Here is a 27230-nt window from a genome sequence, read left to right as displayed (position 1 = left end):
AGAGCTCAAGGTATCGGAGCGCTGTACGTGAGCACCAATTATGTTACACACGGACACATTTATTTTTTTGTTAGGCACGGGCAGGGCTTTAAGTGGGCCGGGTCCTGCCGGTGCTCACCAATGGCAGTTCTAAAAAGCAGGAGTCAATACGAGTCTCTATTGGGCTTTCCAATTTTGCCCTCACCATGAGAGTGAAGAAAAAAATCCTTCACTGCCTTTGATGTAACTTCAAAGAGACTCGCTGTAGTTCTTGCACAGTCTCATCATTTCAGAACTGAAGCATTTTCAATAATATATACAACGAAGCCGTAGTTAATAGCAAGTAAGTCCCGGGCACACGCGAACAAGGTGTAAATCAAATGATAATTATAAGAAGTTCCAAAAAGTCTGAAAGTTCAATCTTCAGTATATTCTTGTTATTTATTCAAAGCAACACACGAAAACCAGCCGACACGTGTTTCGTCACCAATGGGAGTTATCCCGCGACTTCCTCAGGGCTTAGAGAAAGTGGTGATAGCCTGGTATGAATGCTCTGCCGGTGATAATTCCAACCCTGCTGGAGTATGATGTGACACGTGTTTCGTCACCAATGGGAGTTATCCCGCGACTTCCTCAGGGCTTACAGAGAAAGTGGTGATAGTCTGGTATAAATGCTCTGCCGGTGATAATTCCAAACTGGCTGCAGTATGTTTCCGAAATGTAAAGGATCTAAAACTGAGATCTGGAAAAGAACTTGCACGAAGTGCCGTCCTCGTAAAGACTAACTGTAGGTGTAAAATAATTTGCAATCAATAGCGTGGAAATGTCAGTATCAGTTAAGCAGTATCCCGAATGGCCCTCCTTGCCTCTGGAAGCTGTTAGCACGCTTCCGACAGTTCAGGCACACTTCCTGAGATTTTCAATACATAGCCTCAGCGTATACGCTGAAGCGCTCATCGTGTGTTTTATCTCTACAGCTACAGTGATTGATTGCAAATTATTTTACACCTACAGTTAGTCTTTACGAGGACGGCACTTCGTGCAAGTTCTTTTCAAGAGCTCAGTTTTAGATCCTTTACATTTCAGAAACATCATACTCCAGCCGGGTTGGAATTATCACCGGCAGAGCATTTATACCAGACTATCACTACTTTCTCTAAGCCCTGAGGAAGTCGCGGGATAACTCCCATTGGCGACGAAACACGTGTTGGCTGGTTTTCGTGTGTTGCTTTGAATAAATAACAAGAATATACTGAAGATTGAACTTTGAGACTTTTTGGTAACTTTTTATAATTATCATTTCATTTACACCTTGTTCGCGTGTGCCCGGGACTTACTTGCTATTGACTTTGTGTAGGGTTTCCTTACACACACTTAGGGGTTTTAGGGAATTATCCCCTTGCCTGGTGGTACCGTACACTGACAACCACTTTACATAACCGTAGACATAGCAGAGCACCTTTTTTCTTCCTGAGTCACTAAAAACCCTTCAAATAGATTTCATAGCGAAGCCGTAGTTGTTGCTTATTTATCTTATGCAGCTAACAGCCATTGGCAAAGCCAATAATCCTGGCTTGTTGTAGGTGTAGTGTTACATATTGTATTACATATCTGGATGCAATGACAGAAGAGGCAAAATACTAGTCGGGCGGCACACTATGCTAAGCACAGATTTTTAGCTTAAATGTTTTAAGCTACGCCCTTAATTATATCGACCATGCCTCTTTGATAGACCCTCCCAGTTTTTTCATCCCACTTAAACCCCTGGGCACGGGGAGATTAAGTGATTTGCCCAGAATCACAGGATGTTGAGCGTCCCTGCTGGGACTCGAACCCAGTTCCCCAGCTTCGAGGTCGACGACCCTAGCTGTTAGACCACATCCTCTTCCATGTACTTGGCGTGCTGATTCTGGGTACAGCAGCACCAGTCCCCGGAGCCTGTGCAGTACCTGGCCTGCTGATACTTTGATGCTGTGCTGCTGGTGCGCAGCAGTGTCTGTCCCAGTGACTGGACAGGCTTGGCCTGGTGCTGGTCTGGTGCCGTTCTGGTACTGTGCTGCAGGGGAGTGCCAGCGCCTGCTAATACACAATACCTTGCATGCTGCTCTGATGCTGTTCTCCAGGGGATTGGTTCGGTCTCTTGCCAGTTGCTGTTCTGTTACTGTGCTGCAGGTGGGCACCAGTGCCAGGGGCTGTACAGTACCTGGCCTGCTGCTGCTTTGCTGCTGAGTTGGAGGTGGGCAGCAGTGCTAGTACCGAACACTGTGGCACCAGTGTAGTCCTGAGCGTTGTGTAATCCTTGACCTGTGCTGTAGGGGGCAGCAGTGCCAGATCCCAGATTTGTGCATTCCCTGACCTGCTGCTGCTAACTTGTTGTGTTCTGTTGGGAGTCAAATAGCAGAGCCCCTCTGGATTCAGCTCTGATACTGTGCTGGGGCTGAGCAACAAAGCCTGTCTCTGGCTGCCCAGTACCTGGCCTGGTATTCTAGTACTGTGCTGCAGGTGGGCAGCAGTTTCTCCCGCAAGGGGGCACTCAAATCTTGAAAAGCAAATATAAAAGTCCAGGTATTCATTACGTTGAAGTTTGCTACTAAAAAGTGCTGGTACTCTCCTGTTAAGTGTTGCAATTTTGGTGAGAAGTGCAGATGATCTTCTGCTGAAATTAAAGATGTTCAGGTACTCAGAACCTAACAGTACCTGCCCATTTAAAGCACTGGGGGCACCAGTTCCAATCCCAGAGTCTGTGCAGTATCTGGTCTGTGGCTGCTTTAATGGTGTGTGGCATCTCTTACACTGCAAGTGGGCACCAGTGCCTGCCCCAGTAGTTGGGAAGTTATTGGCCTGGTGCTCAGGGCCTTCTTCTCCTTGAGCACAGCCTTTATGTCCACCCAGAGGTGTGGCTAGGGAAATGAGTAGTCCCCCTTTCCCATGTTCACTCCAGACTGGCTTAGGTGCAGATTCCCACTCGCTGGGCTAGGAGCCCGCCTGGCAAGTGTGGGCCATGGGAACAAAGGCTTGACTTCCTCCAGGTCTCACTTCTCATCTACTTGTGAAAGGGCAGGCCTCATCTTGGTCCCATTCAAGTTAATGAAGTCCCTGAGCCCACAGCAACTTCCCTTCCTGCAAGGGGTAGAAAAACACTACCTCACTCCCATGCTATTGTCTCTGTTTTGGGAGCAGTTTCCACACATATTCAATAAAACTCTGACATCACAAATTGATTGGCTTTTAATTATTATGAAAAATAGACTTTGAATAACTATTCTAGCCATTTTCTGTCAAAGTTACAAATTACGGTTTATAATCTGTCCTTTGGCATTTTCCAGCAGCCAGCTACAGCCCTGCCAGTGAAAATTACTTTTAGTGATTAATCACTGAAGGAAGATGCCAACTTTAATTTTGTGCATTCCACTTTTAAATAATAAAGCACTTCACCTTGTAGGGAACAAGGTATACTTAGGGCTGACGTATTAATCTTTAAAAGCAGGTTATCTCACCTTTCAGAAAGGGTATTTTGACTGGAGGCTTTTAGGCTGCAGCAGCCAGGCGACATATGGTAGGCCTAAAGCCATGTTTTACAGGCCCACTCAATAGGTACTGCAGCCCACAGGTGACATTTGACTGCAGGGGCTGGGTGCATTTCCTATACCATATACTAGGGACTTGTAAGCAAATTAAATATGTCAATCAGGGGCATGCCAATTTAACCATGTTTATAGATGGAGCACAGGCTCTTTACTCATATTTAGAAGGGGTAAAGTGCACAGAGTTCTAAGTCAACAAAACATGTAGGGCAAAAATTGTGGTGAGATCATGACACAGACGGTCATTTACTAGTCTGTGCTACTCTTTTTGCCTGGTGTCATCTTTCCCTTTCAACATTTTGCTATTGTAGTTTCATTGTTGATCAGTATTTTGTAGTATGGTGGTTTGATCTTCCAATTCAACAGCTTAGGTTATTTTGTCATGCTTTTTTATGAAAATCTGTTACAAGTTGCATCCACGCTACATTTCTGCATGTGAAAATGTCACATTCTGGAGTATTTTAACTGCTAATTGCTCTTTTTTGTGGGGATATTCATTTTCCCGGAATCCTCCGCATTCTCTCCCTGTACATGGACTTAATCCTGACATTGACAGTAGTAAATTTCCAACCTTATCCAGTATAGAAATATGCCTGCAAATGTTTATGAATACCAACATAGTAATTGTAAATGTTTTTATACAATGCTTACGACCTCTCATGAGGCACTGAAGTGTTTCTTTCGGCGAGTAGCACACTACTCTGGAACCCCAAGATCAGTAGTTAGTACAATTTTTTTGTTCTGTTTTTCCTTGTGCTTTTGATTGTGCTCTTGATTTCTTGTCACAAGTTTGTTTGTGTTCACCTACTTATGCAGGTGTTCCGCCTAGGAATGCATTTAAACTGCTGCTGTGAGCAGACTTACAGGGACAATTTTGCTATCCTCAAATTTTGTTTTTTATCTGATTTAGAAGTGCAGATCACCTTTTGTCAATGATCGCAGTTTGGACTTATAAATTCCGATATTTGATAACCTGAGAGTTAGTTAGGTGCACAAACAGCTTTGTGAATCAGGCTCTTGGATAGGAGGTTGGAAAAGTTGGACTTTCTCCCTGGGGATATTTTATGAAAATCAGTGGCAAATAGCACATTTTATCTTCAACTGGGCAGTAGCATCAGTCAAAAACGGTGCAATTTAATGTTGTCTGATCTGCTTATGATCTAAATACCATTTCATGCAAGAAATTGGAACAAGGTTACCAGATGACATCTTGAAATCCTGGTCTACCATCTTCCAGTCCTGTAGTTTCCTTTAACAACTTATTGCATTCTGGGTGTTGTATTCCTGGTTCGCTTGCTTTAAATCCATTGCAGTAAAACACTTAGGAACAGCGATAAAAAAAAAACACAGAAAAGAAAACAGGACCGGAATATGGTGCCCTTGATGACGCTTAGCAATTTGGTAACAGTATGTTGGAGATCCCTAGTGTGTGTTTTGAACATTGAGGACTCAAACATTCATTAAATTGGAATACGACTTATGACATTTTACAGGCGATTTTTGTGTTCTCCGCCGAGGAATATTAAGGCATGGGTTGGCATTGATGCATGTTAAATCACTTTAAGACACTGATTAGGATGTAAAGAAAAATTTACAGACGAGCAAGGGATCTTTCTGACAAGATATAAACGATGTTCACAATTAATGTTAGTACACACCTTTGCTTCAACAAGAACCCCAACGATGCCACTCTAAGGTGAATCATCCAGCAATCCCCAGAATCAATGCTATTAATACTTTTTAATGCACAGTGTACCACATTAGCCCCTGCCAAACACATTACTATTCAATCTGCGTAATCACCAGTAGAGCTCATAATTGCACAGTTGGAACAGTGAAGGAACAGTGAATGTACTTGCTCACCTTACAGATCAATTAACAGATTTTCCCATTTCCAGGGGATGCCCATATTCACTCAGTGATGCAGTAACTCAAGCTTGCTCTGTCATGCTCTTTGCCCTGCCTATTGAGCTCTTGACAAACACCCTGCATAGGAAAAATATAGAAAGAGGTATACCAAAGGGCAATGATTTGCATGTATTATCATTATATGCAGACGATCTATACATTTTTCTGAAAGACGAGAAAGAGGGTCTCGGCCCTAAAATCAGCTATCTTGAAAAGTATGGGAAGCTGCCTTAGCTCCAGGCTAACTGGACGTTGTATGAAGGGGGGCTGACATAGGGTAGCCGTGAAGTTCCTCAAAAAGCCAATCCACCTGGAAGGCTTAGGATTCCCGTATATGGCATTGTACTATTTGTTAGTGCAAATTCGCAGGATAGCAAGATGGTAGAGGAGACATTCTTTCAAAAATTGGGGCAATTGGGCTGAGCGCTATTTAAAAGTTAACTTCATGTCAGAATACTGGATCAGCAAGGATGACTTACCCCTATCAACATTCAAACTGCGGTATGCACCATTCTTACCACTGGAGGGTTTCGCTAAACAAAATGGTTGGTTTGGACCACTAGGGATGGATAGATGGACCAAAGTGGGCTTGTTTACACTAGGTGATCTCTGGAATCCTTGAGTGCTGAGACCATAACTTTCCCCCTCTCATTTTCTGACCTATGCATCACTGACACAGACGACCAAATACATTTGGAAGACTAGTATTAGTGAATGAGATGCGGATGAGGTACTTCAGCTACTGCCTACTGCATGTTCTGGTCGCAAGCTGGCATCATGATTTCACCGACCCCTGTTAGAAATGACTGGCCCAAGCTAGAGAAATATAGCAAACAAATAGACTGAACCGGGGATGGAACTAGAAAACGGGGCCTGAATAGCGATTTTTGAATCATACGCAAAGTGTCCAGAAACGCTCCACTGAAATATATACAGTTTAATTAACCCCATATGATTTACATGACACCCATACAAATTAATGTATTGAAAGGTGTGAAAATGATGTCCTGTCATAGATGTGGTTGTCGAAATGTACGTCTTTTACCACATGCTTTGGAGTTGGACCGCTATACATTGATTTTGGGATGAAGTGATGTGCCACCTTGAACTCCAGCTGGGCATGGAGAGGTTGATGGTGAAATACTGGCACCCTCCCAGGATCAAATGAATGAAACTCACCAGACATAGCAGGTTTGCTCAGAAACAGAGTGAAATGTATTTATTGGTACCAAAAGCATGCATCATTGCTTAATTATCAAGGAAGAAGTCAGATCTGCTACCTTAGGGGCTCTCAGACTGTTTCTTCCCAGAGTGACAGGTTTCTGGATGCTATATACATTTAGTAATGCCATGTTAGCGGAACTAGAATAAGGCACCAAGCCAAATATGGCTAACAGGGATGTGTAACATGCCAATTATAATTTGCTAGATATGGGCAGACCAGAAAGGCTGGCTCGGCACTGTGTAAGCAACTTGCACAACCAGATAAGGCAACTTAATATGACGTCAGGACAAGAAAAGTGACCTTTAAGGCTGATTCAGAATAGCTGCTGGAAGCTTATCCAGGCAAGGTCAGATAGGAAGCCCTTTGGAGCTCTGGGTCTCATGTTAGTGTGAGTGCATACATATGAATTTAAATGGATATACATATATATTTTGCAACAATCCTCCCTTTTGGATAGACCTATCCAACATTAGTGTAAAACCAATATATATATATGTATATATGAAGGAAACATTAGTTACATATCTTTGGATGGCATTACACAGTGTTTGCATAAAATGCATATATCGTCCCATTGATATATCCTGATGAGATCATTATTATATCAGCAGGCTGTTGTGATACCGGCAGCATACTCATAAATAGGTGTCCAACAAATATTGTTTGCTCAATGCAATACATAAGGCTACAGTGTCACTTAGTCACTCAGTTCCCGGGCACTTTCTGCAAGTGTCAGTAATTTAAAGGCATGCAGTGAGCGGTCATCTGCTTCTTCTCCTGGTCCGCAGTCGTCTTATTCAGGGGCGGTTTCACGGACCTGCCCTGCGTTGTCCTCTTCAGTCTATTTTTCTGCAGGTGCAGACCATCACCTTTCTTCGAGATTGCGTTGTGTACTTCACTCAACAGCATCAGTAGATGTAGTGTCCCTCTGACACTTCATGATGGGCCCCCATGGATAGTAGAAATGGTCTGGTCTGTCCTCTTCTTGACTGCTGTGTTGCTCAGGTCCTCTGGTGACAGATGGTCATCAATTTCTTGTACCGTGCTCTCGGGCGTTGGGGTGCTGCCCTGCATTTTGTCTCCTCAATCCATTCATGGCGTTGGTTCACCATCTGTGGTCCAGTCCACCTAGAACTGAAAGAAACAGCTTTTATTTTTCTCACCATGACCATGTCTCCATAATTGCTTTAGAAGTCTTTGCCACATTGCAGGCAGCACTAAAGTCAGAGCATCAGGCCATTTCAGGCCTGTTCCATCAGTTGCCTTTACTAATAATCTGTTTTTTGTTTATTTTTATTTTGGAGTTCATTTACTCCTCCTGGCCTCAAGTCGGAGGGTGGTATGGGGCATGCATGTTATACTTTATTCCCAAAAACAACCTCTTTAGCATAAATATAGTCACTAAGTGATCCCCTTCTATCGCTATTTATGCCCTGGTGGGTCCTAACCTTGGAGAGCTGGCTTTCCTGAAGCACTGCACCCCAGTTGCTGCATCATTCTTCCCTGTTGGACAGACCTCCATTCATTTTGAAAACGTATCCACCCATACCAGTAAATATTTAAATCCTTTCACTGGGAAGCAACATGCATTGGCGCATTCATCCTCCCTTGTGCAATATCAGATGGTCCCTGCTCCAGTCTTGTAAGGGAAAGGTACATACTGCGTGGGGACACAGACATCTCATCCTGATAGGCCCACACTCTCTTCATTAGTTGGCTCACATCCAACATCAATCCACCCTCCATGTTCATCTGGTGTTGCAGACCATTGTGCTTCCTTTACATTAGCTTGCAACAATTGTCTCTCAATGAGCTGCATTTTTTTGGAATGTTTTATTCATTATTCCCATCTGCACTGGCTGTAACATGCTTTCATTTAATGCTGTCAGCGATGGCATCACCTTTGTCTAACTTAGTATTAGCTCCTGTGTAGGCTTCACATTTTATTACCGCTATCCTGGTGTATAATAGTATTGCTTTTAACAAGATCCTTACTAAAGGACCATTTTTAATAAGGCGCCCTGCTTCTGTTATGAATCCGTAATACTTCCACAGCTGGCCACAAATAAGAACTGCAAAGTATAATGTGAGTCAGTGTAAATGTTAACAGTTTTACCCTTGACTAATATTCATGCTTTTGTTACAGAATAGAGCTTATTTTACTGGGTAGATGTTTCAAGTGGCAGAGCTGCACTTTCAATTTTGTTGTCTGCTTTTGCTATGGCATACCCTGCTCTGTAATTAGTGTCCATCAGTCTGCTGAAGAAACCATCACTGTACCACTCATAGTCTGTCTTTACTAATAGTGTCTAACCTTGGCGTGGTGCCGTTTTCTACAATCTCAACACCAACTTACTTAGGGGTCTCATTTGTCTCTAAGAGAATGGATCTCATCAGAATAACCTATTGCAGGTAATACTTTTGCCAAATTAACAGGTGGGCATCTTATTATGGCATTACAATTAGACAACATGGTGCCATTATAACCTGTGTGCCTGCCAGCGGAAAATGTTGTGTCGATCCAGACAACAACCGTACCAAATGCATCTGCACCAAATGTGGCACCTAGACAATACATGTATAGTCCAACACAAGGAGAGCCATCCTCTCCACCATCACAGCTGCTGACCCCCAATCACTGCAGAAAGCAAAGTCACATAGTTGTGTCCCACAGGCCTTTCTTTCCCCGCTGTGTCAGCACACCCTGTGCAACACCACTTCATTTGCAATGTTAGTTTGCTCTGAAACAGAGATGGAAAGGCAGTTTGTAGTCAGGCAGTCCCCATGCTGGCGCAGTACACAATGTCTCTTTCAATTTCTTGAAACAGTTTGCAAGTTCAGTAGTCATAGCATCTGCATTCATGGACCCATTGGTGGCAGCAGTTCATTATCCCCAGGAAAGACATTATTCCTTTCTTGGTGGGCAGGAGCTGAATGCCCTGAAACAATTCTATTCTGTCAGGTGGCATGCGGCGTGTACCTTGGAATATCACAAAACCCAGGTAAGTCACCTTTTTTTTTTTTTGCAGCACTGGCATTTTGACAATGAGGCTTTGTGTCTTCTCTCCTGGGGTAGTTCAGCAGAGCTACATTGTCTTTTTCACAGGCCTCAAGTGATGGAGATGTCACAAGGAGGTCATCAGCCTACTGCAAGACGATGCTACCACCTTCCAGGCATAAGTGGTCCAAGTCTCTCTTTACTGCCTGCGCATTGATATTGGGACTCACAGTGAACGAAGTGTACTGGGTATCCCAGCATGACGGCAAAGAGGCTTTCACTCTGTAGATGGACTTTAATGCTAAAACCCACTGAGGAGAGAAAAATACTCTGCCTCTACAGGTATAAATAATAATATAGTAGTGGTGTCAGGCACAACAGGCTGTAAGGGAACCACAAGTTCATAAGGTAATCACTTTATGGGGACAGCATGTTTTCACCACCCTCTCTTTTATTTTATTTTAATTAATTTTTTTAAATATCACTTTATGGTGAGGGCCTTTTTCGAAACCTCTCTGTTCCCTAGTTCTATAACCTTATCGTTAGTTATGTGTACATCCATCCGTTTCCTTTTTATTTGTAACAAACTGCAATCTAACAGCATCATTCATCATCTCTCAACACATCCACACGTGCTCTACAGGGGGTGAGTACAACAGAGAATGCTTACTGAAGCTGCAAGCAGTAAGTGCCCTGTTCGAACCTATCCTTAGGTATATGTGAATATATTCCATTTATTGAAAAAAATAAATATATATATATATATATATATATATTCACTGAAAAAACCAAAGGTTTCACACACGTTATAGTTAGGAATTAGCATTTAAAAACCTTGCAAATTCAATGAAAAAACCTAGGTTTCACACATGTTATAGTTAGCTGGACATTTCTCTCATACAAAACCAATGAAATTCCCCCGTTATAGTTAGTTCAGCTAACTATAACTCGCGCCCCCGCAATGCACTGCTGATGACGTCACATATTACATCACTCATGACATGGTCAGTGACATCACTCATGACATCACTGATGACATCTCAAATGACATCACTGATGACATCACTGATGGCATCAACCTTGTGATAGAGTGGCAGACCTCCTCTCACCCTAATATAACCTTTGATACACACATTCAAAAATAGAGACTAAAATTTTCAAAACAATGGACATACCAATACCAATTACAACAACCTCTTCAGTAATTCTAAGATCCACATACACATCCACTCATTCACCAACAGTCCTGTACAGTCACTCATACATGTACTCACTCATCATATGTACTCATACACCTATACATCCTGTTACACAACGCCACTCATCCATAGAGTTACTGACACACATAGTCACTCATGAAAATAAAGAATCAAACATACATTTACTTGCATATACAGTTATACACACACCACTACACTTACTTCTACGGGAACTTACACATACTTAGTCTTTTAAACAAACACTTATAGAAACACATACTTATTCATACAGGAACTCTTTCAATCTCTCACTCTCACATATACTCACTTATATACACCAATAGTCACATATACTAGTTTAAAACATATGTAGTTACTCATAGAGACACTATTGAGACAGTCATTCACTCACTAACACACCCATACACACACTCATCCACCCATACAGTCCTGCAGACATGCTGTCTTCAACACATAAAAACAGTGAGTCACTCATTCATGCACCTATGCACTACGTAATACCCCCCACCGAACCATGCAGACACTCAGACTGATACTCAAAAAACCAACTAATAACCTATATAGACACCCATGTAGCTACTCACCAACCCATGCAGCCACTTATACACAAAGTGAGAGACTGATACAGATATTTACATATTTAAACATTACTCACTAAGCCATGTATTCACTATGATACACTTAATCAGTCAGTTACACAATCAATTTTTCAAAAACAAATCATCCATTTAGACACTTATATACCCATTTATTCTTCCATCGACCTTGAGATATACATATATAAAACATATTTAATTTTCAGAAAAACACACATTCACTGGATGATGTCATCAGTGATGTCATCAGTGATGTCATTTGAGATGTCATCAGTGATGTCATGAGTGATGTCACTGACCATGTCATGAGTGATGCAATATGTGACGTCATCAGCAGTGCATTGCGGGGGCGCGAGTTATAGTTAGCTGAACTAACTATAACGGGGGAATTTCATTGGTTTTGTATGAGAGAAATGTCCAGCTAACTATAACATGTGTGAAACGTATGGTTTTTTCATTGAATTTGCAAGGTTTTTTAAATGCTAATTCCTAACTATAACGTTAATTTAAAAAAAAATGTTTATATTAAAAATAAAATTCCTATGTATTCATTTATATATTATCTGTATCTTTTTATTTGTTTTTGCTTTTTTTTAAAAATTTAAATTAGGATAAAGTTGAACAGTTTTTTAAATTTTTGCAAATAATTTTTCTCCACTTTTTTTTTTATATATAAATTCTTGGAGTGCGCGCTCTGAGCGCGCTCCTAGTACAATTTCGTAAGTTTTTTATGAATACCGTCGTACGTTATTTACGTACGCATATATACGTCATAGTGCGCGCTGGGAGCGCACACCCAGTACGTATGCGTACGTACGTACGCATGCGTGCGTTCGTCCTACGCGCTCCACGCGGTTTACTTCCGCATACTCTTAAATTACGCGCAACAACGTTCGCGTATACGCGTGTTCAACGTATGCGCGCTACGTACGCGCATATGACGTATGCACATGCGCTCCTACGCGTTCGCGCATGCGTAATCACGAGGTGCGCGCTCGGAGCTTGCGCAGTGCGCGCACCTCGGGTTATATGCTTAATAAAACAACACTTCTTATTGGTTATCATTACTTTCAGTTTCTGATTGTTTCAACACCACACCCAATCCCCTCATGGCAAGTCATGTGATCAAGAATCATCACTTTTGATTGGTTTGAAGTACTTTCAGTTCCAGATTCTTCCCAAACCACACCTATTCCCCTCATTATTAGTTCTGATTCCTTTGGAGAAGGAGCTATTCTGTTGTTGAGATACAATGGCTGAACAGCAACCATCTTCAGACAGTGACCAGGACACTCTTGAGAGGCAGAGGAGCAGGAAGCAGAAAGACAGCTTTATATGGCAGTTTTTCACTTTTCCAGAGGGACAAAAAAAGGTAAATGCACCTAAAGTTACATGTGTACTTTGTCAAAAAGTCTTGTCACGTGGAAATCCTAACAAGAAGTATTCTTTTAGCATTCACACTATGTTGAGGCATGTTGACAAAATGCATCCAGTGACTTTTCGTCGAGCTTCTGGAGCAAACCCTCCACCTGCTCAATCGACGACATCTGCAGCAGCTCAGCCGAGCACATCTTCGGCAGCTCAGCCGAGCACTTCTTCTGCAGTGGTGCCTTTGCCTTCTTCCACACCTCGTTTTGGACCACCTTGTTTTGCGAGGTTGTCCACACGCTGCACTGATTGCGGTCAACTTATTTCTGTGTGTGAGACCAGTCTTGATCTCATTCAGAGAAAATTTGATGCGCATCAGTGCAGTAGGCCATAGATGTTTTTTCTTTTTTTTCGTTTTTCTCTTCCTGTTTCCCTCCATTAACTCAAGGGCTCTTTTAAGAGCCACTTAAAAACTAAACCCCAAAAATTTTTTGGGGGGATTTATTTATTTCTTTTTTTGGGGGGGGGTGCACGCACCCTGCGCGCACCCAAGGTTTTTTTTGAAAAAAACAATTTAAAAAAAAAAAAAATTTAATGTACGAAAAGAGGTGAAGAAATGGAAGCATGAAAAGGGAGGATTGAGAAATAGTAATATTTTTTACTTATTTTTTTAAAAAAATAAAAAAAATTGAAAAAATTTTTTTTTTAAGTATTTTGCAAAGGAACAGAATTTTTTTTTTTTCTTTCCAGTTCTGCAAAAAAAGAAAAAAAGTATTAATATTCAATCATACATTACAAAAAGCATTACATGTTTTTACATATTTTACAAAGCAATTTTTTGCCCTTTTTTTGCTGTTTTCAGAATTTTGTATTTTTCACTTAAAATAGTAAAAACAATTGTATTCATCATTTAACAGCAGGCAAAAAAAAAACAATCTGAAAGATTGTTTAAAAAAAGCCCTAAAACTTTCCTCACTAAAATATACCTTGTTAGAAATATTACATATATATTACAAGTACTTTTCTAGATGAATAAAAATTTTCTAGATAAACCGTCTTTAAACCTTGTCGCAAAAGCACACATGCCAAAATAATTTCTGTCAAAGGAGTCCACAATTGTTTTTATTACTTTTCCTTTAGGCCAAATAGTAATTTCAAAATCCTTTTTAAGTGATATCTTCAATTATAATCCTTTAAAATTACAAAAATGCTTTTTTTCAGATGCAATTTTTAGTTTTCAAAATTTAGGTTTCAGAAAAATTAAATAAGAATTGGGTAAATCATAAGGCAAACGTTGCTTGAAAATCAATTGGGAATCATTACACAGTGTCCAGCCTTTTTCACATTTAAGATAAACTGTGTAATGTCCAGAAGTTACAGTAGGTCCTTCATGAAAAATTATTGCAACTGTAACAAAAGTTTTTCCAGAAATTGATAATTGTTGTCCTGTAAACTTCTTTATTAAAGTTTCCAATTTTGAACCATCAGCTCTACAACGTTGCATCATTAAAATTACATACTGACTATATTTCTGTAAAAATAACGTGGAAAACATGTCAGATTTGCATTCAGAACATTCCATGTTATGATTGGCATCTTTAACTAATTTACTAAAAGTCACTGATTTACTCTCTGGTAATGGTAAAAATATGAACCTTTCTGAATCAACATTAGTACTACATGTGTTCATACAGTTTTCACAGCAATGTTCCCATTTGTAAGAGACACCAAATAAGTTTTCTACTTCTACTCCTTCATCTTCAAGTACACTCAAAATATATATTAAGAATTCCTGTGCATCTTGCTGGACATTTTCTTTAAACTGTGTAGAACCACAACATACATCTAAAAGATTTCTAACATCAGTAGCACTTTCTATTTCAGTTTTATCATTACTCAGCTTCTCATAAAGGAGACTCAGCAGAGAACACAATCTTTTTCCATGATTTACTATTATCTGTTCTAGCAACTTTTCAAGATAAAATACAACATTCAGCACTACATTTGCATAGCAGTTGACACCAGAGCTATTTTCAAAATGGCAACCAACAACGTCTTCAACACTGTCCTTTTTCTTTTTCCTTGCTATCACATCACTGTCCTTTTTTTTTGTTCTGTTCATCCACATTACAGATATTTTCAAATCTCCTTTTCCGAGAAACAACATGTTTTTCAATCACAGGATACTGACCTAAATGAGGAGCATAGGTTCTTCTTAATCTATTATACTCCTTTACACAGTTTGTATCAGCACTAACTTTTGAGTCATCAAAGTCTATCATAAATAAACCAGATAATGTTTTTACTCGTGACAGAGCAACATATGCCATACCTTCTTTGAACACAGTAGAACCAATGTTTACAAAAGCACTATCTACAGTCAATCCTTGAGACTTGTGAATAGTTACAGCATATGCTAGAGAAAATGGAAACTGCTTTCTACGCACATATAAGTCTTTTACAAGCATGAAACGAACTGAACAACGACAAATGTCTTTAACTTCTTCTATCTGATCAAATTTTATTTTTAAACGTTCAATTCCATCTTTTTTCTGATAATTAATAAAACCCACAACTCTTTCCATAGCTCCATTCACTAAACCTTTTTCTACATCCAAATTTCTCCTTAAAATCACTCTACAATTCATGCAAACATATAGATTTTTTTCTAATCCAGCTGTTTTGGAAATGTTCTTCTCTAGTGAATCCAATTTATTTTTCAGTTTGCCTGTTAATGTAAAAGTAATTCTTTCATGCTGAATTTTGTCCTCTGCTTCCATCTTCTTAATCTCTTCCTTTTCCAATTTCAAAAGTTCCTCATTGAATATTGAGCACTCACGTAGTGTTGGCATTAAGCAGATTACAGTATTTTTTTCTGCAATGTTCTGGTATATTTTCTCTGTAACTATTTCTTCATTTGGAAATAAATTATGTAGCAACCGACTCTGTAATGCTTTTTTGCCAACTTCTGTGAGTAGTCCAATTCTGATATCTTTCAGAATACTTGCATAATCTTCGTCGTTTGCTTGTCTCATATTGGTAGTGAGTTCTTTGTACTCAAAGAACGACCAAATATTCGCATTACCAATGCGTCCTAATGACTTCTTCGTGTCTTCATGTGTCACAGTATTAAACACGGGTTGTCCTTTTACTGGAGTGAGCTGCAGAAGATCCCCAAAAACTATGACGTGTTTACCTCCAAATAACACGTCATAGTCTCTCTTAAGAATTTGTTGCATTCTTAAATGCACAAAGGCAAGCATTAAATTTGAAACCATGCTCACCTCATCAATAATGAGAACTTGCATCTTCTTCAACACTCTTGAAACTTCTAAGCATGCTTCTCCAGTTAGCTTGTGGTATTCTATTTTGTTCTCATGCTCCACTGGTAACATTAGCAAGCGATGTAAGGTAATTCCTTTTATGTTATAGGCTGCTAACCCAGTTGGAGCAGTTACCACACAAGACAAATTTGAAGCTGTTTTTTGCTGTAGGTAGCTTCTGATGACTTTTATTAAGAAACTTTTACCAGTTCCAGCTTGTCCACTCACATATATCCTGATTGGTTCAAATGATGTGCATGAGCACTCTTTCTTTTCATGTAGTAATCCATGATCAATTTTTTTGGTGACTTCTTCATAAATTTCTTTTTGTTCTTCATTCAGTTGTTGTTCCAGATTTAGTAAGTCGATTGAATCTTCCTGTGCTTGATTCATAGCCGTTTCTACTTCAGTCATGGCTACTGCAGCTTCATTTTCTATGATTGGTTGTCCTAGGGGATCTTGACTAAGTGTTCCTGAACTTTGTTTGTCTTGAGAACTGTCTCTAGCTACTTCAGCTGCAATTTTTGCTTCCTGTTCATTTTCTTCATTTAACATTTGGACATAAGTTGTGAAAGTACTGCATTCTATGCTGTCTTTGCTAGCATTAAAAGAATCTTCATAGCTTTGAAATTCTCCCAGTAGTTCGTCCTCTGAACGCCATGGTTTAAAGAGCTGTAAAAGAGCCAAGTAGTAAAATTCCTTTTTGTCAGTAGTGTCGCAACTCAGCTTCCTGTGATTTATCAAACTTCCTTTTGTTTGCTTCACCAAACATCCATCCTCACCAATGACTTTATATTTTCCATTGTTGATGTCTTCTGTGGCTTTCCGTGAATAAATGTAGTTCTGCAGCACTTCATAGAGACACATGTTCTCAAGATGATGACTTCTTTTTGGGTAATATGTGTCCAACATGTTTGTTTTCAAAATATCTGTACTTTCTGGGTCGTTCTCAGCCAAATATTCAATTTCTCCAACAGATTTCAGTACCCGATTTCTCATTCCTGCAAGGCCTAAGCTTACCCAAATTCTTCTTCTGGATTTTGAGTAAAGACTTGCAGATGATAACCTATCTGAGCATTCGTAGGATCCAATTTCTCGATGCGATAACATCTTTAAACTGAAACTGTACAGCTTCTTACTGACAGTCTTCTCGTGAGAAATCTCTTCCCACATTTCCTTCAATTCTGTTTTCTCAGATTTAGTGATGTAAGATGTGACATACCGAGCAACAGCAATAGAATTGTCTGCCACATACTGAATATCCATGTTAGCATTCCACATGGATAAAATGACTGGGTTGAAGTCATTTATAAATTTTGACTCTTCTTTTCTTCTTAGGTTGTATGTATTTTTGGGAGATTTTCTGGTTATAGTATGTCGCACAGCTGACATAAAACTGTTGACTCTTCCTTTTGAAAGAACGGGTCTAGGAAATCCAAATCGACACTTTGTGTAGAATTTATCTTTGGTCTTGTACTTCCGTCGACAGCATTTTCCACACCGATGACTTTGGAAACGTAAAACTTGCTCTTTTAACTTTTTCTCTTCTGTGCTTTTAGGTATAGCACATGTTGCATATTCTTCAATGAAAGATAACACTGCTTCATCAGCATCTGTTCCAAACTTTGGGGCATCCTTGATCCACAACAGCATATGAATATGAGGAGCACCTCTTGCCTGGTACTCTTTTCTCCAAAAGAAATCCACTACTTCTCCAAGAGGTGGATTTTTTTTATTGCAGATGAAGGACATCATAGCCTCAAATCTATGATTGAAATATCTGCAAACATTAACCGGATCCAATGAGCACAGTTCTCCAGCTGTCTTGTATTCAATGTTTTTAATGTTTGAATTTGCCTCTCGTAGAAAATCCAGAAACCATGTAGGAGTTCCTAAATTCCGTAACATGCATTTTAATTCACCATGGTGTCGGTACCAATATTAATTTGTCCCACGCTGACAAGCCATCAGATTGATCAGTTGTGTTTCCAAATGATCATCTCGGTGCTGCACTTTCTCCATAAAATCCTTAGCAGACACATTTTGTAGATATACTCCACTTTTTAAAATGTGATTTACTGCTTAAGATAATGCAGACAAATCGCTTTCAAATAAAAGATGAAACAAATAAGGAATACTTTGACGAAATCTTGAATCTTCAGCATATAGTCTTGTAGTCCGATACTCAGAAGCTGGAATCTGTTCTGGGCGTTCATTGTATCGTCCACCTTTTCCTGTAGGAAACAGCTGAGGAAAACATGGAGCTTCCAAGCTCTTCTCCCATACACTCACAGGAGTTCCTTTTGCTTTCTTCATCTGAAACAGATCAATAGTGTCTCCCATAACTTCTTTTGAATGAAGAGGATGTATGCTAAAATGTTCATAAATTTCTTCTTCCTTTGACTTGTCCACTTTTTCAATTTGACCAGTTGGTGTTCCTGTGTCTTCTTGTAAATCTTCTTCTTCTTCATCTATATAAATTGATTCATACCATTTATTATTCCTTTTCAAATATAAATTTGCTCTTTGTACTTTCCGTACATCTACCAGCTCCTGCCAAATCTTCTTATTCTTTGTAGGTACACCATTAACCAGAATTACTAATGGTTCACTTTCCAAAGTATCTGCATCAATAGTTTCCATATTTTTGTTCAAATCCAAGGGCAAATACACCACTCTTCCTTTTAAACCTCTCAGTAAATCAGAAGGAGGTAATTTACCAGTTTTGGGCTCCATACGTACTATGGTCTGGAACGGATGAACACATTGAATGAGTATAGACTCATATGTATTTAATTCAGAAAGTTCGGCAGGAATAGCATCCAATTCTAAATTATTATGTACAGCTCTGGTCGGCATTCTATTTTCTTCTAACTTGTTATAACAGTATTTACAAATACGCTGATCTTCACCCAATTCAAAACAATTTTCAAGAAATATATATGTTGCAAAATCCTTCCACTTATAATTATCTTCATTTTCACTTTTTTTATACAGATCAACATTCCTTGTTTGAATTTTATAATGACTTCTGCGGCAACAAATACAAGTAATATTTGGTATTTCATTAGAGGTGATAGTAAATTTTGTCATTTCATCCTCAAAATTTTTAGTAATAATGAGTTCTACATTCTGTTCCTCATTTTCCTCATTTACTGTGTCCTTTTCTGCACTTTCTTGTTCTGGACCAAAGTAACAAAACTGAATCTCATCAGTAACCTTCACTACATCTGATACAGATCCACGGAACAGAGCATTATTCAACTCATTCAACTTTACTGCTGGACTTTTAGCAAAATACAATGTTCTCACAAACTTTCTCATTTCAGTATGATGAACAGCCAGCATTCTAAAATGATGAAAAACACTTTTACACAGTTTTCTAGATAGACAAGCCAGAGAATGTCCCTGCAAACCAGTATTTTCTCTCACTCTGCATGGATCTAGTGTTTGAAGCACCTTCATCTTCTGTTTTACACTCTTTTTACTATATTCTCTTAGAAAGTCACGTAATTATCAATAGATTCCTGACGCACAGTACAAATACTACTACAGTTCCAAGTGTACACTGGGGCTTTTGGACGTCTCCCCATAGCCTCAGCAGCCATTACTTCTTCCTCATTTCTTGGGACCATTTTCTCTTTTTCCATCACACAACCATCCTTAACTTCATATGCTCTACCATTGGTGTCAACTGCATGCAACAAACTATTACTTTGAAGATAACTCTCTTCATTAAAAAATGGTTCAGTACTTGAACTGTGTTTCCATTCTCCCAAGAACACTTTACAAAAGTTACTTTTTTTCACTTCTCTTTTCCTTTTGCTTTGTGACTTCATTGCATTCACTAATTTATCTAATCTACGCATCCTATTCAAAATTAGAATAAAAAGTTTTCTTTTTATTTCCAAAGCCTTACTTACAATATTTTCTATAATTTTTTTTTTCTTTATAAATTTTGTTTTTTTCTTATATTTTTTCACATCTTTTAGCAAATTTAACATCACTCTTCTCTGAAACATTTTTCGACGAATGTTTTTAAAATCTAATTTTCGTGTTAAATCACTTTGACATACTTCTGATTGTACATTAGCTTTTTTTTTGCTGTTGACTGTGTTGTTGCTTTGTACATAAAACACTGTTTGTTTTACAGTTATTTTTGCCTTTTTTTTGTTTTTTGAAAATCTTTTTTAAGAAATCTCTGCTCTGCTTACCAGTAGACTTTTTCTTTTTGCCATCACCAGCTTCTCCTCCTATTTTTTTTTTCCCAGTTTTGTCCAGATATACTTGTTGTTGCTTTTCTTTCCTCTTTCTTGTCCTTAAAGGCATTTTTTTTTTCACTGTTGCTCAGCAATACCTGCAAGGAACTTAAAAAAAAATCCTTTTTGTAATTATAATTCATTAAAATATTTTTTTTTACTTTTCATTAATTTCAAATGTTTTTCCATTTGTCTCTCATTTGTGATTTACTAATTTGTGCACAGTGCTAACCACCACAGTTGAAAAAAAACAAGCTGCCCCTTTCCTGCAAGTGCATGTTTTACAGAACAACTGCAACACAAATTATATCTGTGGCCACAATTCCTGTGCGCACACAGCCTCATGGTGTGCTTCTAAGCAGAAAACAGAATTTGATTTGCAAATTCAAAGCACATTTACTACTCTGGTAGATCAAGTGATAATTGCTGTTACAGCCTTACACATTTTCCTTGTAGATCACAGAGGCAGAAAAGAGCACATTTCCTAACAGCTACTTCATACCATAAGCATCTGCAACCTGGGTGAGTGTTTAGAGTAGAGCAAAGAAAATGAGGCCTTGGTGACGTTGAATGTGTTTGCATTACACACAGTCCTGAGTAGTACGCATAGGAGTGTTGGAGAAGCTGCTGCGTGTGTGCCAAGAGTGTGTTTCTGCAGACTATGTATTGTCAGCTGCAAGAGAGATGAGCAAGGAGATTTCCAGAACTGCATGAAGACTGCAGGGATGTATGTAACAGTGCATGTGTGCTAAGGGATAATTTGTGTAAACACAACAGGCTGCCCCTTTCCTGGGACTGCAATTCTTTCAGAACAACAACTTCACAAATTAAATCTCTGCCCACAATTCCTGTGCGCACACAGATTCATGCCATCATTTTAGGCACATAACACAGGCTGCCCCTTTCCTGGGACTGCAATTCTTACTGAACAACAACTTCATAAATTAAATCTCTGCCCACAATTCCTGTGTGCACACAGAGTCATATCATCATTTTAGGCACATAACACAGGCTGCCCCTTTTCCTAGGACTGCATTTCTTTCAGAACAACAACTTCACAAATTAAATCTCTGCCCACAATTCCTGTATACACACAGACTCATGCTATGTTTTTTGGAACAAAACAGTGTTCCTGAATAGTACCAAATTACTGTTACAGCCTGACACATTTCCCTTATCATTTACAGAAGCAGAAAACAGCACATGTCCTAACAGCTCCTTAAGACCATGACCATGTGTAACAGGGTGAGTGATTAGACTAGATCAATTTAAATGAGGCCTTGGTGACGTTGAATGTGTTTGCATTACACAGTGCTATCTGAAACAGCACACAGAGCTGAGTACTACACATGAGAGTGTTGGAGAAGCTGCTGCGTGTGTGCCAAGAGTGTGTTTCTAGACACTGTGTATTGTCTGGTGCAAGACAGATGAGCAAAGAGACTTCCAAAACTGCATGAAGACTGCAGGGATGTATGTAACAATGCATGTGTGCTAAGGTATAATTTCTGTAAACACAACAGGCTGCCCCTTTCCTGGGACTGCAATTCTTACTGAACAACAACTTCACAAATTAAATCTCTGCCCACAATTCCTGTGCGCAAGCAGACTCATGCCATCATTTTAGGCACATAACACAGGCTGCCCCTTTCCTGGGACTGCAATTCTTACTGAACAACAACTTCATAAATTAAATCTCTGCCCACAATTCCTGTGTGCACACAGAGTCATATCATCATTTTAGGCACATAACACAGGCTGCCCCTTTCCCTAGGACTGCATTTCTTTCAGAACAACAACCTCATAAATTAAATCTCTGCCCACAATTCCTGTATACACACAGACTCATGCTATGTTTTTTGGAACAAAACAGTGTTCCTGAATAGTACCAAATTACTGTTACAGCCTGATACATTTCCCTTATCATTTACAGAAGCAGAAAACAGCACATGTCCTAACAGCTCCTTAAGACCATGACCATGTGTTACAGGGTGAGTGATTAGACTAGATCAATTTAAATGAGGCCTTGGAGACGTTGAATGTGTTTGCATTACACAGTGCTATCTGAAACAGCACACAGAGCTTAGTACTACACATGAGTGTTGGAGAAGCTGCTGCGTGTGTGCCAAGAGTGTGTTTCTAGACACTGTGTATTGTCTGGTGCAAGACAGATGAGCAAAGAGACTTCCAAAACTGCATGAAGACTGCAGGGATGTATGTAACAATGCATGTGTGCTAATGGATAATTTGTGGAAACACAACAGGCTGCCCCTTTCCTGGAACTGCAATTCTTACTGAACAACATCTTCACAAATTAAATCTCTGCCCACAATTCCTGTGCGCACACAGACTCATGCCATCATTTTAGACACATAACACAGGCTGCCCCTTTCCTGGGACTGCATTTCTTACTGAACAACAACTTCACAAATTAAATCTCTGCCCACAATTCCTGTGCGCACACAGAGTCATGCCATCATTTTAGGCACATAACACAGGCTGCCCCTTTCCTGGGACTGCAATTCTTACTGAACAACAACTTCATAAATTAAATCTCTGCCCACAATTCCTGTGTGCACACAGAGTCATATCATCATTTTAGGCACATAACACAGGCTGCCCCTTTTCCTAGGACTGCATTTCTTTCAGAACAACAACTTCACAAATTAAATCTCTGCCCACAATTCCTGTATACACACAGACTCATGCTATGTTTTTTGGAACAAAACAGTGTTCCTGAATAGTACCAAATTACTGTTACAGCCTGACACATTTCCCTTATCATTTACAGAAGCAGAAAACAGCACATGTCCTAACAGCTCCTTAAGACCATGACCATGTGTAACAGGGTGAGTGATTAGACTAGATCAATTTAAATGAGGCCTTGGTGACGTTGAATGTGTTTGCATTACACAGTGCTATCTGAAACAGCACACAGAGCTGAGTACTACACATGAGAGTGTTGGAGAAGCTGCTGCGTGTGTGCCAAGAGTGTGTTTCTAGACACTGTGTATTGTCTGGTGCAAGACAGATGAGCAAAGAGACTTCCAAAACTGCATGAAGACTGCAGGGATGTATGTAACAATGCATGTGTGCCGAGGGATAATTTCTGTAAACACAACAGGCTGCCCCTTTCCTGGGACTGCAATTCTTACTGAACAACAACTTCACAAATTAAATCTCTGCCCACAATTCCTGTGCGCAAACAGACTCATGCCATTATTTTAGACACATAACACAGGCTGCCCCTTTCCTGGGTCTGCAATCCTTACAGAACAACAACTTCACAAATTAAATCTCAGACAACAATTCCTATATGCACACAGACTCATACTGTGTTGGTAGGCACAAAACACAGGCTGCCCCTTTCCTGGGTCACCAATTCTTACAGAACTAATGCTAATTTCAAATGTGCTGCCATTTTCCTCTCTTTTATTTCAAAGTGATTTCTGCTAAATCCTAACCATCACAATTAAAAACAACCTGTCCTTTTCTTTCAACTGCAAGTCTTACTTTTCAACAGCAACACAAATTAAATCTCTGTCAACAATTCTTCTCTGCACACAGACTCATGGTTTGATGGTAGGCACAAAACAGTATTCCTCATTGTTACCAGTACACATTAACTTATGGTGAAAACATAGTCCTTAATATCTTACAAGTTCAAGACAGTTAAATATCTCCCAAACCTCAAAATGTAAAACATAACTTTTGTAGAAGATTCACAATTCTAATATTTATCTCAAAAATCACCACATACTTTCCCTCTCAAACTCATAACTCACCTTTAAAATTAGTTAGTTGTTTAAGAAATGTGCCACTCAAAACAGCAGACTATCAGAGTCAGAATATCAGAGCTCCACACCTTTCTCCTCTCTGCAAAACCAGTAAATGGCAATGTTTCCCTCTCTTTTTTCACACATATACATGTTAATTTCAAATCTCAGTGCTTCCCCCTTTTTTTCAAATGAAATCACACATTTCTATTGGTTGAAAACTTGAACCCCTTTCCAAATGTACCCTTCCCCCTTCTTGTCTCATGCCTGCTACCATAGCAACAGCTCATGGAACACTGCTGTGAGGAGAGAGGTCAGAAGTTCAGCATACAATGTTTCATATCCAAAGAGCAAGAGTGCTTGACTTTTCAAACCTAACAGCAAATCCATAGTAATGTTATGCGGTAACACATTTTTCTGAACCAATACAAAACATGCTTTTAAAAATTTAAACATACAGCCTAGTTTTAACTATAAAATGGTTTGAATCTGCCAATGAGTTCTTTTTATAAAAAAAAGTATGTGTGCCTCCATTTTACAACTGTCTTTCATTTCATATTGCCTTTCTACTGAAAGACACCTCCTGAGTGCATCCAGATCTCCTTGGAAGATGTTCACAGTGTGGATTGTAGGTTACAGCTATGTCTTCTGGAGTGAAACATTTGCAGAAAAAAGAGGTATGGTGAGAGACCTTGCTTTGCCAAATGTAGACATTAAATGGATTGGTCAGAGAGGATTAAAGTGGCACCAATTAATGCCTTTGGTGAAAACCTTTCTACATCTCCCACAGCCTAACCTTATTATTGTGCACTGTGGTGGAAATGACCTAGGCACTTTAACTGGGGTAGGTCTGGAAATGCTTATTAAGGACACCTTTGTGCAATTGATGTCGCTTTTTCCTCAATCTGCCTTTGTATATTCTAACATATGCCAAAGGCAAAAGTGGAACTGGTCCAACCAATTTTGTCCACAGATTGACAAAGCAAGAAAGCACGTCAACAAATCTATTTCTGCTTTCCTCAGAGACTATGGTATGGGTTCTATATACCACAACAACTTGCGTTACAACATGCAAGACATTTATAGAGGAGATGGTGTACACTTCACTGATGAAGGCAACAGAGTCTTCCTCTTGAACTTTAGACTCTGCATCGGTACTTACTTGTAGGTACCAAAAAACACACAATAAACACAAGGGCTCTTTTTAGAGCCACCTTATATCTTTTTACTTAATTGCGAAAAAAAAATTATTTTTTTGTTTTTAAAATTTTTTCGGGTGCGTGCTGGGTGCGCGCACTCGGGGATATTTTTTTTCAAAATATAAATCTTTTTTTTTGCCCTACAAGGTCCTACTGTGACCCCCTTACAATGCCTAGTGGGTCAATATCTCCCCACTCTGCCCCCTTTTCAAGTTCTCCCCCTTTGTTTATCACCCCCTCTTTATGCGAGAGACAAAATGGCGGCCGCCGCTTCCTGATTTCCACCGATTCGAATGTTTACTGACATCTAACAACCAATCAGAAGTGCGCTCGCGCACGGCAAGGTGCGCGCACAGGACTTGCTCAGTGCGCGCACGCTGCGCTCTTACAGATATATCTATTGATTTAAATGCTAATTTCTCAGGAAATACTGAACAGATTTACACCAAACCTGCAAAAGGCACTTCATGGACCTTATGGCTACCTCTCTGCCAAATTTCACATAATTCTGTTCAGCCGTTCGGGCTGTAGCTGCGACTAAAGTCCCTATGGAAAAATGCATGGGGAAAACGCGTTTTGGGACCCCCCCTTTTTTCTCGGCCCCCGCTTGACGAATCACCCCGAAACTTTCAGGGGAGGAGCTGAGCGGAGCGCCCCATTAGTTTTGAAAATTTCGCGAAGATTCGTCAACCGGCGCCAAAGTTATTCAAAATAGAATTTTGAGATTTCCTATGGAAACACGGTCCTAACTATAACTACCTACTGGCGACCGCCAGTAGGTAATATATATATATATACTGCTGCAAAGAATTATATTTATTTATATTAAAATTGTGAAATGTATCCCTTTATCTCCCACGTTAGTGGAATCATCTCCCACCTCAGTGGAAACATGAGATTCTTCTTTTGACGTGTATCATGGAGGGACGTGTTTGATACCTTCATCCTGAAACACTGGGCACAATAGCACTGATACCATACTCTTATCTACTCTCTGGTATCTACGCTGCACCCCTTGATAATGTTATACAGTAGGATAAACCCCACACTTCAAATCCCCTACAAAGGTATTATTTCTCAAGAAAACGGTGATATCCCCATCTGCTCCTAAAACATTATGCAATATTTACTTCAGCTAATGGTACCTAAAACAGATCTGTGGTGTCCAATCTAGTTCCAAGAAGGCTTAATCAAGGCCATAATTTTGTTGAAACAACTATGTAAATTCTTCAATTTCTTGAATGTAGTTAAAATACTAATGACGATATCCTAAATATCATTTACATGAATTGAGCATTAATTTGACCCTAATTTTCCTAGGCACATGATAGCCTGAGACATCATTAGAGCTAAGTTTATTTTAACATTCTCATAAATGAGCAATGTTTTAAATGCTATGATCTTATTTGTTAATTACCTGTAGAGTTTTATCCTACAATGTTGGAATCAGGAAATGTAATTAATACAAAGGAATTAAGTTGTTAAACTACTCTTCAACATTACACACACACAGTCACAGTAGCTAACCTCAGATAAAAAAAAATGCTCAAAACCCCCTACCTCGGGGGGAGGAGCCTAGCGCGCAACCAAGATGGCCGCGTAGGTGCGAGGCTCCCGAGGACCTCCGCGACCTCCTACATCTATCCTGTCTTTCTCCTGATTTGGTTGAGGGGACTTTGTTGGTGACACTGAGCTGAGGTGGTGCCCGTTTTCTGTTTTCGAATTGGACCCTGGGAACCGCGATGGGCATCGCTTGAAGTTTGCGGCCCGCTTCAATTCTGACCCCGGACTCGAGTTG

General features: G+C 39.6%; 1 protein-coding gene across 2 annotated transcripts in view; it reads left to right on the top strand.

Moving 5' to 3' along the window:
* STK24 (serine/threonine kinase 24) overlaps positions 1-27230 on the top strand; it is a 672269-nt gene that overhangs the window by 554307 nt on the left and 90732 nt on the right. The window lies entirely within an intron of this gene.

Source organism: Triturus cristatus, chromosome 8 (assembly GCF_964204655.1).
Source record: "Triturus cristatus chromosome 8, aTriCri1.1, whole genome shotgun sequence".
Lineage (NCBI taxonomy): Eukaryota > Metazoa > Chordata > Amphibia > Caudata > Salamandridae > Triturus > Triturus cristatus.
This window is presented reverse-complemented; position numbering and strand designations above follow the sequence as displayed.